The following is a 14,327-nucleotide window of genomic DNA, read 5'->3' on the forward strand; positions in this document are numbered from 1 at the left end:
TTGGTACCACATACATAGAAAAAAGCCAGAAGTGGTGTTGAGGCTCAAGTGGTAGAGCTCTATAGCCTTGAGAAAGTCCAAGGACAGTGCTCAGGCCCTGAGTTCAAGTCCAGGACTAGCAAAAAAAAAAAACCAAAACCTAAAAAAACCCACAAAAAACAATAGTCTAGCTCATGAGAGAGGATCATGAAAGAGAAATAGGAAGGAGTTTCACTTCTCTAAGGATATAATATAGCTTTAACTTCTGGAAATAAGTTAATGTTCTCTATATTCAAACAACAAAATTAAATTAATAAAGATAGGTAAGAGAGAAAACACCTAAACCTGAATGTTACATTTCAGATGAATAAAACAAACACCGAAGGAAAAGAAAATAAGTCCTAGTAACTTATGAACCTAGAACTTGACTATATACACCCTCAGCTATGGATGGAACAGGGCATGCATCACAAATCCTGACCTCAGCTATTTTTAGTCATTTTATTTCCTATGGTAGTATGGGGACAACAGGACTGAATGTTGCCTTTTTAGATATATTATAGGACTGCTTGAATAGACAGATCTACAGATACTGTTTTTAACCTACATTTTCAATGTGGAAGAAGGGGCATGCAATAATGAAATGTGTAAAAATAAGAAAATGCTGCTAAAAGAAAAGAGAAGTGAAAAGAAAAAAAGATTAGGGCATGCCACTGGCCAAATTTGAGACAATTTTAGCATAAATATAATTTAAGATGGTAATGAGTTACAGAACATTAAAACACTTGCTACGGCATATGCTGACTAATGTGGAGTTAAGAGAATATGTAAAGCATTCATTTTGCTACAATTATTTGAAGATGGTTCATGTAAGAACCTTCAGAGATGCTAAGTTTACTGGGGGGATACTTCAATGATTAGGGTATTTGTATAGCATTAAAAGTGTCTCTTCAATAGACTGCTAATTGATTACAAATGGAAAAACTAGGCTTTGATTAGAGTTGTAGTGAAAACTGGTTTCAATCTTGTACTGTGTATATCAACTATCCTAAACAGAAATAAAAATTTAGTATGTACACTCTTAAGAGTGTGGAAGGCACAGTATGGCCTCTGCAGGCAGAATATGGTCTTTCCTGAAGATGGTCCACTGGGAACCTGTGAATATGTTAGGGCATGTGGAGGGGGAACCAAGATTGCACCTAGAATTAAGGTTATCAGTTGATTCAATGGGAATGAATAGTACTGTGGGTTTCTAGATGGCTCCAATGTAACAAAGTTTCTCCTTCATTATGAAGGAAGAAGGAATGTAAAACAAACAGGATTAAGATGATGAAATGAGAGGAAGGCTGGCTACAAGATACGGACAGCAGCATCAAGAAGCTGGTAAAGGCAAGAGAGCAGTTCTCTCTAGTCTCCACAAATGAAGGTAGCTCTGAAGAGGCCTTGGTTCCAACACACTAAGATGTACTCCAAACAGATTTCTGGAATTGTACCATCATAAATCCATGTTGCTTTAAGTCACTGTAGTTACTTGTTACCACCGCAATAAAAGGACACATGAGAAAAGTTGCTTTTGAGGAGCAACAGGGATGGGAGGAGACTTTCTTTTCTATCTATAACCCCTGACACTTCTAGAAAATTTTAACGTGTGCCTTTTTAAAGTTAAAAAAATCACCATGGGGTCACGAATACACCAACAATTGATAATCACTTTATAATTACTGTGACTACAAAAAGATGTCTTCTGTGTAATCCTCAAGGCTTTCCACATCCAAACCTCCAGAATCCAGGAGGTGGACAATTTCCTCAAATCTCTAATTAAACAGCAAGAGCAAAGCTCATTCTGTTGCTGTTTCACTAAAAATATGCTATTTGCACTCCTCTGTCCTGAGCCTGACATGTCCATGAAGCTATCCACAGGCCAACACTGGCTTCCCTGCCTCATTACCCAGTATACTTACTATTCATTCTGGCTCTTATGTTTCACTTAAAGTCTTGTTATCTACAGTCCAATGCTGTTCCCAGAGTGCTTTCTCTATGCATCATTTTTTTAAATTCTCAATAGTACCTGATGTCCATTTATGAAATAACTTATTCAATAAGTATTAACTGAGCATATTATATGTTAAGGACAGTGCAAGGTGCTTGGAACATAAGTAACTACAGAACCAACTTTGAAATCACTGGACAAGTACATTAATCAAGGAATCCTAGAATTGTGTGTTGTGAGGGTAACAGATTATCCAGGATGCTCTAAGGATAGGGAAGGTGGTGTTCTGTAGCAGAAAAATAATTAATAGTTGAATAATGTATATTTCAACTTGCTGTTAGGTAAATCATGAGTTTTCATTACAATCATATTTTATGTATAGGAAAACTTAGGTTTAGTGAGAGGGAAGACCTTGCCTGCCTGACAAGATAGTGTTAGGATCTGATTATGTACCAGGTTTCTGATGCCCAGTCAGTGCTTTTTACCTACCATACAGGGTTCTGCTACTTCAATGGGGTCCCTGAAGATTTTAGCTTTTCTCCTCCTCCTCTTCCTGTTCCTCCTCCTCTTCCTCCCCCTCCTCATTTTTTGCTAGTCCCGAGGCTTAAATTCAGGGCCTGGGCACTGTCTCTGAGCTTCTTTTGCTCAAGACTAGCACTCTATCATTTGAGCCACAGTGCCGTTTCTGGCCTTTTCTGTTTATGTAATACTGAGGAGTTGAATCCAGGGCTTCATGCATGCTAGGTAAGCACTCTACCACTAATCTCAGTCCTCTCAAGAGTTTTGGAAGTAGCAACTCCTTCCTTTATATACCATTAAAAAAATTCATTTCCAACATGTATTTTAGGAAAGAGTGCATGGTCCAATCCCACAGAAAACATCCCTGCTTATGTTCTTCCCAGGATACTGTTAGGCTACTCATTCTCACCTCCCAGTCTGATCCTTGATGGGCCCTTCTGTTGGCACTTCACAGCACTAACTTTCAATATGCTATTCTCCCTTCTTCAAGCACAGTGTGGCCCTATTCCTGTCTATTCTTCCTAATAGTACATGCCATGGAAGCTAGCATAGGGCAGTTGGCCATGCCTTGGGAGTCCCTGGAAACTCAGCTGTTTCCAGGTACTGTGCAGGTGGAGGAGAACATGGGACTCAGAGCAGACCTGGTCCAGCCCATGTTGACCTCTCCCTCACCCAGGGGAACCTTGGCTGCCAGCTGCCACTACTGGCGGTGATGAGCTCATGCCGGATGCCAGCCAGGCTCATCTGAGGACTGCTTGGAGCCTATTAAAGCCTTGATGAAATGTGAGCGCCTGGATGGCAGGTGGCTCTGGAGAGTCTGGGCTCTGGTGACCAGGCACTCATCTCCAGGTCAGCCCTGTAGTGATGCCTCTGTCCACAGAAACAGAGATAGCAGAAATAAACTTTCCCTAGGGGTGAGCAGGGGCATTTCCTTGTTCTGAGCTTAGTAAAGGGCTAAAGGTAGGATACAGAGCCACAGAGAGCATTTTGAGTCTGATCAATCACATAGAACACCTTAATTCCCCAAAGTAGCCACTAGAGTGCTGGTACCCTTTGACTGACTATCTGCCCTCCACAGGACTCAAGCTAAATGATAGGTTAACATCTACAATTCTGATCTCAGCATAAATGTCATTTGCTCAGGGAAGATGCTCTGTAGGCCCTTCAGACTATACTAGGCTCTCATTTTGTAGCATCTACTTTCCCTTAATATATTTGTATTATTAGCTAATAATTCAGTCACTATTTGCCTATTGGTTCTATAAACTTTTTTTTTTTTTTGCCACTCCTGGGGCTTGAACTCAGGGCCTGAGTACTGTTCTTGGGCTTTCTTAAGACTAGAGCTCTAGGGCCGGGAGTTTGCCCTAGTGGTTAAAGTGCTTGCCTAGCATGCATGAAGACCCGGGTTCAATTCCTCGCTACCACATACATAGAAAAAAAGCTGGAAGTGGTGCTGAGGCTCAAGTGGTAGAGCTCTAGCCTTGAGAAAGTCCAAGGACAGGGCTCAGGCCCTGAGCTCAAGCCCAGGACTGGCAAAAAAAAAGACTAGAGCTCTACCACTTGAGTCACAGCACCACTTCCGATTTTTTCTGTATATGTGATACTAAGGAATCAGTGCATGCTAGGCAAGAACTATATCACTAGGCCAAACTCCCAGCTCTTTGTTAAACTTTAAGCTTTGCATGGATGGGAAATTCAACAAACATATGTTAAAATAATAATAGGAAATCAATGTAAAGACTTGTAAGGGCAAGGAAGAGCATATAGAGAGGTAAGTTATCTACTACAGTAGGGGGCCAGTGATGCCCTGTTGGTTCTCCCATATTTGCTGGTTTTATTTTATTTTTTTTTTTGCCAGTCCTAGGATTGAGCTCAGGGCCTGAGCACTGTTGGACTTTCTCAAGGCTAGAGCTCTATCACTTAAGCCTCAGCACCACTTCCGGCTTTTTTCTATGTATGTGGTACTGAGGAATCGAATCTAGGTCTTTGTGCATGCTAGGCAAGCACTCTACCACTAGGCCAAACTCTCAGCCCTGCTGTTTTCTTTTTTTTTTTTTTTTTTGGTCAGTTGTGGAGCTTGAACTCTGGGCCTGGGTGTTGTCCCTGAGCTCTTCAGCTCAAGGCTAGCACTCTACCAATTGAGCCACAGTGCCACTTCTGGTTTTCTGGTGGTTAACTGGAGACAAGAATCTCAAGGACTTTCATGTCCAAGCTGGCCTTGAGTCTTGATCCTCAGATCTCAGCCTCCTGAGTAGCTAGGATTACAGGTGTGAGCCAGTGGTGCCTGGTTATATTTGCTGGTTTTGACTGATGAAGAGAATTTTGTTCTTTTAATAACATTGCTGAGATGTAATTATATATGATGTTTGTTCACTTATTTAAAGTATACAATTATTCTAGCATACGCTGAGTACTGTTTATAGTCAACAATCCACTCACAGATTTTTTTCATACTCTTCCAAAACATCCTTGTGCCCATTAGCAACTTCCTCCTCAGCCATCCTCCAGTTGGTTGCACTGTTAGAACCAAGTGTTTTTAGAATCCAATCATCAACATGATCTCTTCATTTTACAGATGAAGAGGTGAAGGCAAGAGAAGGACTCTGAACTACAGGGTGAGATGGTGATAGAGCTGGGGCAGATCATAGACCCTGAAGCCTACAGCCTCTCTGTCATTTCGTATGACCAAATGTGCCCTGGACTCTCTACCCACAGAACTTGAGGGCAAAGGTTTATGGGCTGCTTATTTGTGGCCCTTTTCTGTGCAGAACACCAGTGGAGCAGTGATGCTTAACACAGGCTCTGTGAAATACCTGTCATTGATGAGATAAATACACCAACTGGGGGTATCCATAAACTTCATTTTTGTTGGTCCTGGGGCTAGAACTCTGGGCCTGGGTGCTATCCCTGAGCTGCTTTATGCTCAAGGTAAGTGCTTTACCACTTGAACCACAGTACCACTTAGCTTTTTTGAGTAGTTTATTGGAGATATGAGTCTTATGGAGTTTCCTGCCTGGGCTGACTTCAAACCATATCCTCCGATCTCAGCCTCCTGAGTAGCTAGGATTACAGGCTTAAGCCACTGGCACCCAGCTTTCATAAACTTTTATAGGGATTTATATAGCTTTTTTTGTTGTTGTTATTGTTTTTTTCCAGTCATGGGGCTTGAATTCAGGGCCTGGGTACTGTCCTTGAGTTTCTTTTGCTCAAGGCTAGCACTCTACCACTTGAGCCTCAGTGTCACTTCCAGCCTTTTCTGTTTATGTGGTACTAAGGCTTCATAGGGCTTCATGCATGCTAGGCAAGCACTCTACCACTAAGCCACATTCCCAGCCTAAAATAAGTTCCTGGGGACTGAACTCAGGGCCTGAGAACTGTCCTTGGGCTTTCTTCAAGGCTAGTGTTCTACTACTGAGCCACAGCACCACTTCTAGCTTTTCCTATATATGTGGGACTGAAGAATTGAACCCAGATCTTTGTGCATGTTAGGCAAGTACTCTACCACTAGGCCAAACTCCCAGCCCCCAGAAAAACTTTTGTCTATGGAACCTAAAGACAAATGTGGGCTTGGCTGGTGCTGGTGGTTCATGCCTGTAATTCTAGCTGCATTGAGGCTGAGATCTGAGACTCTTTTAGAAGTCAACCTCATTGGACCAGGAGTTTGGCCCAGTATTAGTGCTTGCTTAGCATGCACGAAGACCCAGGATTGATTTCTCAGTACCACATACATAGAAAAAGCCGTAAGGGGTGTTATGGCTCAAGTAGTAGAGCTCTAGCCTTAAGAAAGCCTAAGGACAGTGCTCAGGCCCTGAGTTCAAGCCAGGACTGGTTAAAAAAAAAAGTCAACCTCATGAGACACTCTTACCTTCTTCAATTATAAGCAAAAGCTGGAAGTGGACATGTGGCTCAAGAGGCAGAATGTTAGCCTTGAGCAAAAAAGCCAAGGAAATCCTAAGTTCATGCTCTGGTATCAGCAAAAAAAAAAAAAAAAAAAAAAAAAGGAAAGATGAGTTTCACTTATTTTCCCTCACTTCCTCTTTTGTGATACTAGAACAAAGCTTCTAAGTACTCTGCCACTTGAGCCACACTTCTAACCCATGAAATTTCACTTTTGTAATAATTCATATTTAGCTTATTTTTATTGTGACTACAAATTCAAACACTACGGCCACCACCAACAATAGAGAACTCTTTTATAAACAGTGCCTGAAACTTTGCCTTAAGCAATCCACCCTAATTCCTTCTGTTTCTTGACTCTAGGTTTTTCCAGGAATCCCTTGCATGGCTCCTCTGCATACGCATGCATCATTGGGGCCCTTGGGTCTCTTTACCTAGACAACTTTTCAGGGATTACACAGTCTTAGTTGACCTCAGCCATCCTTAAGATACTGACAACCATCAAATATTCAACTTATATCCTTTTTCTCTGAACCTTAGACCCATTTATCCAACTGCCTGCTACCCATCTTGACAAGCTTCTGAAAGTTCCTTGATCTGTCAACAGCTACCTTCCATAATCACCTGCCATGTGCTACTGTGAATTGCTTTCCTAGAAGCTGTGCATACATCATCAGTAAGTAGAGACAAGGGCTCTATACCCATAAGACCTCACCTGCTATGGGAGGAGAGATGATAAAGATATAAACAAATAATTGTCATCATTTTACAGGCAAAAAGTGCTATGAAGAAAGTTAAAAATAGGGTAATGTGACAGGAAGTGGCAGGAGAGCTACTCAGGGAGAGTATCTCTCTAGGGAGAAGACTTTCAAATTGAGACCTGAATGATGAAGTGGCTATTCCAAAAGACAGTACATTCTAATCCCTGAGAGAGAATGAAAATGTCCCAAGATGGGAAGAGTTCAGAATGTTTGAGGACAACGGAGGACCAGGATTATTGGAAAAGAGTGATGCGGGGAAGAGTGAAAAGACATGAAGTTCCAGAGGTCTAGGTGATACAGGGCCTTCTAGGCTTAGGTAAGGATCCTTTCCTGACTCTCCTCCTTCTCCTTTTGTTGTGGTTTCAATAGCAAGCCAAAAGAGGGTTTTATGTAAGAATATGGCATGATTTATGATTTAAAAGTATCACTATGGCAATATTTTTTGAAGGATGGATTAAAAGAAATAAAAACAGGAATTGTGATGATAGCCAGGAAGCTGGGATGGTCCAGGAGAAATAATGGTGGCCTAAAATGGGAGCTACTGTGATGGAGATGGCAAAAACAGGGTAGATTACTTTAGAAGGGCAACTGACAGCACTTTCAGAATATATGAATACAGAGTGTAATGAAAAATAGGACTTCAAGGGTGTTTCTTAAATGTGGGGCCTGAACTGAGAACAATATAATTAGTATGGGTAGACAATGGTAAGACTTACCTACTAATATCAACAGAGATTTGGGAAAGATCACAAGCTGGGGAAGTAGAATAAGCACCAGTTCTTATTCCCAGGAGGATTTTAGCCATTAAGGGACCTTTTCAAGGATAGAGTTCTAACACTTGAGCTACAACACCACTTGTGGCTTTTTCTGTGTATGTGGAACTGAGGAATTGAACCCATATCTTTGTGTATGCTAGGCAAGCACTCTACCACTAGGTCAAACTCCCGATTCCATGAGATATTATCTTCAGTTAGTCACCAGAAAAACAGAAGTGAAGCTGTGGCTCCAAGAAACAGAGTATTGGTCTTGAGCAAAAGAGCCCAGGGAAAGCATCCAAGCTGAGTTCAAGCCCTTTGACAGACAAGTGATATCTGGCACTATAGGTCTCAATTAAGTCATACCAAAGAGTAATTGTTAAATGTCTGGTTTGCCATTGTAATATGAACTCTTCTCCCCCATCTTTCTTTTGTTATATTATAAAGGTAAGGACTATGAATTTCTTTTAGCTTTCTTTTCTTTTCCTTTCTCCCTCTCCCTCCCCCCACTCTCTCTTTTTACCAGTCCTGGGGCTTGAACTCAGGGCCTGAGCACTGTCCTTGGGCTTTCTCAAGGCTAGTCCTCTACCACTTGAACCACAGCACCACTTCTGGCTTTCCTAAGTATGTGGTACCGAGGAATCAAACCTGGGTCTTCATGCATGCTAGGCAGGCACTCTACCACTAGGCCAAACTCCCAGCCCAGGACCATGAATTTCTTAAGAGCACAGACATGTTCATTTCCTTGGTACTTAGGGCAAGGCCTGTGACAGATCCATAACAAGTATGATGACTAATCTTAACATTGGATTAGACAGAGAAACACCTAAGAGATAGGTAATGTACACCAATGGATTAGTCTATGAGGACAGTCCCAGAGAGGATTAAGTTAAGGTAAGGAGACTCAGTCCCACTGGGGGTTCAGAAAAAGCAAAAGTGGAAAAAAGACAACAGTAGCTAGCACAGGCATATTCTTTGGTTCCTGGCTTCCATGATGTAAATGGCCTTGCTCTGCCAAGAGTTCCCTACCATGATGAGCTGAAACCTCTGAAAACACAAGCAAAAAAAACAAATCCTTTAAGGTTATTTTGTCAGAATGAAGAAAAGTATAACATAGTGCTTGATAAATGAAGGAAAAGACTTGCCCAGGGACTATACAAGATGCTTGGGGTTGGAAGAAGTCCTTGAAATGCAGTACCTAAAAATTTTTTTCCCCCTTTTTTTTTTTTTTTTTTTGCCAGTCCTGGAGCTTGAACTGTCAAGCCCTGGGCACTATCTCTGAGCCTTTTTTGCTCAAGGCTAGCACTCTACCTCTTGAGCCATAGCATTATTTCTGGCTTTTTCTGTGTATGTGGTACTGAGGAATTGAACCCAGGGCCTCGTGCATGCTAGGCAAGCATAAACTTTTTTATTTGATGGAGGAGGTGAAGGGGTTTGCCTAAAGGAGGAGGATTTCTTGGTTGCAGATGATGATCCTTGGCTGAGTATTGCTTCCTGTTCTTTGCATTGCTGAGAATCACTGTGTAAAGTTTCAGTGCAGACAGCCTGAGGCAAAGAAAGCTGACTGCTCAACATCTGGTAGTACAGGCAGATGGACAGACAGTGAAGTGAAACAAGAGATGGAACTCAAAGTGTTGGGTCCTAGTGCTGCTGAAGGGGGATGTCAGTACTGGAAAGGCTACTTGCCTCAGGCAGTCTGGGGGAAATTCAAGGACTCCATTCACACTGGTTGGTTAACACTGACAACTGAGCTATGAAGGGGTTCCAGAGAGTCATGCAAGTAGTTAGAAAAGAAGCAGAGGGAGGCCCCAGGGAAAGTGCTATCAGGTTTCAGGAAGCTCAGTGAGGTGAGGAAAAGGAAGCAGCACTGGGACTAAGGGTAGAAGAGGTCATTAGTTAGCGTATGTGGAGGCCCCCACAAGGCCAGATGCATTAGGATATTAAGAATAGGTGGGCTTCCGGAAGCAAAGATACCTTATGTTCCAAGAGAAAACTTGTAGAAGCTTTGTGAGCTATCATCACATCTAAAAATGTAGTAAATGATGTACAGGGCATTGCAGAAAAGAAGTTAGAAATAACAGCAACAAAAAAGACTTAAGTTCTAAGAGCTCTACAGGAAAAATGGTAGAAAAGGAAGGTGGCATGAGAACTGGGGATTAGAGGGGCATGAGCAGCAGAAAGAACAGGAAGGTAGAAACACTGGTTGGACACAATTATCAGGATGATTAGGGGATTTGGGTGTTACATTACAGCAACTCTCAAAGCAGTTTAAAAGGTCAAGATGGTTAGAATTCTTTTTTTCCCCCCCAGTTGTGGGGCTTTGACTCTGGGCCTGGGTGCTGTCCCTGAGCTCTTTAGCTCAAGGCCACTGCCCTACCTCTTGAGCCACACTACTACTTCTTGTGCTTGAGCCACAGCACCACTTTCAGTTTTTTCCTGTGTATGTGGTACTGAGGAATTGAGCCAAGGTCTTCGTGCATGTTAGGCAAGTACTCTAATACTAAGCCAGACTCCTGGTCCAGCCTACATACTTTCCTATAGAAGGTGATGGTAGATAATTGACACTAGCTAACTCAAAACCCTTCTGGAGAGTGTCTACCAAACTTCCTCTGGTTCTACCTCCCTTTTCTACCTCTATGTTCCTAGAATTCTTGGACCAGCTCCCTGACAGAGCACCTACTCCCCCTCTATCATGGCTTTTCTCCTCTGACTGACTGAGACTCTCTGGGTCAAAGTTGCTAGAACCTTTAGAATGCCCTGAGATGGAGAGTGGTTTTCCCAGTCACATAATAAAGCTGTACTTTAAAGCCAGGACTGTCGGACTTTAAAAGCTGTGCTATTTTTGCTATGTGTGGGGGCCTCCTGAATCTAAACCAACCAGTAACCTTAAACAGTCTATGCTAAGGTATGGTCCAGTACTGTACAAGTATGGAGGAGGAAGTATCAGTAGACCATTCGAGAAGAAAATGCTTGGTGGAGGAAGGCTTTGATGAATCTAAGGATTAAGATGAGGAAAGAGGGAATATGAGGGCATTCTAGACAGCATGGAAATGCTATAGATAGAGAGAACTGCCAGGATGAAAATCTGACTTCTATGTTGAAGTCATAATAATATCCACCTATCATGGGGCACCTACTATGTACCTGCTTTTATATGTGTTACTATTATATCCTCATGTTATCCCTGTTGTTGGGGCCTGACCTTCATAGTAGGTGTCCTTTTACATACAAGAAAATTGAGGGTTGTGAGTGCTGAGGTAACATTTCCAAGTCAACCCAACCAGTGAGGAGCTGGGACTGAAACCCAGGTGGGTCTGACTCTATTTCTTTTTGCTGCCTCCTATGGGATAGAAGACATCCACATTATCAGCCTAATGTTGTCTGCTAATTTGAGCCTAATGTCAGCCTTCTCTCAGTTTAAATAGAGATTTGATGCCAGACGGCAGCAGCCTACCCCATATCTAGCTCTTACCCACTCAGATCCTAGCACCTAAATCCTTGTGGACTAAGTGATTCTGAAAAGGGATTTGCATGGACCTTGTGAACACAGGATGGCCTTTGTGCCCAGGCCCTAACTTGTTTCTTGCAGAGATAACTTTCTTCTAAGTTGCTACAACAAAGCTGATGCCAGGACAGGTTGATGAAAGGGCAGGCTGATGAACTATACAACCTGTGGGCAGGGACGGGAGGTGGAGATTGCTGGAAAGCAAAGAAAGAGGTAACATTGTCCAAAAAGACATGAATTCATTACCTGACTTCTGAAATGGTAATTCCGTTATACAATCAATACCTTAATAATAAAAAAGTAATTAAAAGAAAGAAAGCTGTTGGGCAGGAAGGCAGACCCTTTGGTGAAGGGTCAGCTGAGGTGAAAAGATTAGAAATGTTACAAGCAACAGCCCCTAGGACAGGAGCACAGGGTCCTGCCTCTCGGTTGGTTGCTCACACACACAGGCAGACCAAGGGAGGTCAAGGAGGGGAGAGAGGTCAGAAGTTGGCAAGCCTGCAGGGCCTGAGTGATGGCCACTTGTTTAGATCTGGACGAGCGAAACAAGTGGGTTAATGGTTTTGGCCCTTGGGGTTGGGAGGCTAGGGTGGGGGGTATAAATGGATGTTGGCTAAAAAGGCAGGTGTGAGAAAGGCAAAGGTGGGGGTGCAGCGCATCCGTTCCAAGTCACCAGGCAGGAACCATGCCCCTGGAATGGCTCAAAAGAGCAGCCTTGGCCTGGGGGGTAAGGGTGGGGGAACTTCATAAAAGACCCTCTCCTCTTCATTTCAAAGGTGTTCGATCTGGAAGGCAGGCATGAGGGGCTCCTAGTAGACAGAACTCTCTTTCTGGGGGTTGGGGGAGGCAGGGAAATAAACCAGGAGACAATGGCTGGGAGTTTTGATTTTAAGGCATGGCAGAGAGAAACCCCATGATGTATGTTATAAATGTGCCTCAGACCAAGGCATGTTTTGGGGCAGACTTGCATATGGGTTAGGCCCAGGTTTAAAGTTGGTGTGGCTGTGGATTGGTTAGGAGGTGGCAGAATTGGAAGTTCCTAGGAAGTCTATCCAGTCACAGATGATCTAGGATGTTGGATGTGGGAGGCAAAGGCTCTGGGCTAGAAAGAACTTTCTGTGAAGAAAATCTTTCAAAAAGTGACAGTTACAAAGATCACAACACATTAATTTTTTTGTGCCAGTTGCAGGCCCTACTGTTTTTGTTTTTTTTGGTCTATCATTGAGTTGAACTTGGGGCCTGGGTACTGTTTCTGAGCCTTTTTTCTCAGGGCTAGCACTCTACCACTTTGAGCCACTGTAACACTTCTGGTTTTCTTTCCTGCCCGGGCTGGCTTTGAACTGTGATCCTTAGAGCTCAGCCTCCTGAGTAGCTAGGATTATAGGGGTGAGCTACCAGTGCTCTGGCTTTTGTTGTTGTTGTTCAGAACTAGTGTTCTACTATTTACCTTTACTACATTTCTCCTTCTAGGTTTTTTTTTTTTTTTTGCCAGTCTTGGGACTTGAACTCAGGACCTGAACATTATCCTTTTCTCAAGGCTAGTGCTCTACCACTTAAGCCACAGCACCACTTCCAGCTTTTTTCTATGTATGTGGTATTGAGTAATCGAAGCTGGGTCTTCGTGCATGCTAGGCAAGCACTCTACCACTAGGCCAAACTCCCAACCTGCTTCTAGTTTTTTGGTTTTTTTTGGGGGGGTGGGGTGGGGGAGTCATGGGGCTTGAACTTGGGGCCTGGGTACTGTCCCTGAATTCTTTTACTTGAGTCTAGTGCTCTGCCACTTTGAGCCACAGCACTACTCCTGGTTTTCTGGTGGTTAATTGGAGATAAGAATCTCATACCTTTCCTGTCTGGGCTGGCTGTGAACAGTGATCCTCAGATCTCAGCTTCCTGAATAGCCAGCATTACAGGCTTGAGTCTCTAGTGCCCCATCAAGGTTTTTGTTGGTTTATTGGAGATAAGAGTCGCTCAGATTTTTCTGCTTTGGGCTAACTTTGAACCTTGGTCCTCACTCAGATCTCAGTCTGAGTAGCCAAGTGTGAGCCACCAGTGGCCTAGCTAGATCACAGTTTATATAAAAAGATGGCTCTACCAGTTAGGTCTGAAGTAAAATGGAATGGACTACCTGGGGGAGGAAAAGCAGGACCCCTCTGTTTCTGGGAGAATTGGAGGGAATGCTATCCACCTGTAATCATCACTGTGGCCCATAGGAGCTTGAAGAAACTTTCTAGCTCTTAGAGATTCCATCTCCAAGTAAGGGTCTATATAGCCCTCAGGAACTGGCAAGACAAATGTGCACAGACAGTCCTATGCCATATACTCATTAAAGGGCCTGGCCTCACACGTGCTGACAAACTTGCCTCTGAAGCTTCTTGGAGAGGCTGAACTGGGGTAGGGAAAGTAGCAGTGCCTAGAAGGTGGGTCTGAAAGTAATTGACAGGTAACTGAGTAGCAGATATATCCAGGACTACTGTCCCTTTGGTTATTCATTATTCATCAAGTATTTATTGAGTATGTACCAACAAGTCCTATGCTGGTACTTTGTGGACACCTAAACATTTTCACACATGGTTCTTGACTTCAGAGAACTCAAGAGTTAAGTTAGGGAGAAGACTACTGGGTAAGCAAAGCCAGTCTCATGTTGTCTGGACTGTAATGACAGAGAAGAGGAGAGCATGACACACAGTAATGGAAGGGCCTAGGAGAAACTGCAGTGGGATTGGGATTCAGGAGGACATCTTTATCCTGGGATGGTAGGGATTTGTACAAATTCCCCCTGTTCCCTGACGCTGCTGTGCAGGTGATGGGGGAAAGAGGCACTTTGGGGTAGAACAACCATCAAGGCAACTCTCACAGCTTATGCAGGCAGGCAGGGTAGTATGCAGTATCACACACATGGAAGCAAATTACACACATGTCAG

The 14,327-nt window shown here is 43.2% G+C and overlaps 1 protein-coding gene across 2 annotated transcripts in view; it reads right to left on the reverse strand.

Moving 5' to 3' along the window:
• Nucleotides 1-14,327, reverse strand: part of Clpb (ClpB family mitochondrial disaggregase) — a 137,642-nt gene that overhangs the window by 53,792 nt on the left and 69,523 nt on the right. The window lies entirely within an intron of this gene.

Source organism: Megascapheus bottae, chromosome 16 (assembly GCF_031878675.1).
Source record: "Megascapheus bottae isolate mThoBot1 chromosome 16, mThoBot2.hap1, whole genome shotgun sequence".
In the NCBI taxonomy this organism is placed as follows: Eukaryota; Metazoa; Chordata; class Mammalia; order Rodentia; family Geomyidae; genus Megascapheus; species Megascapheus bottae.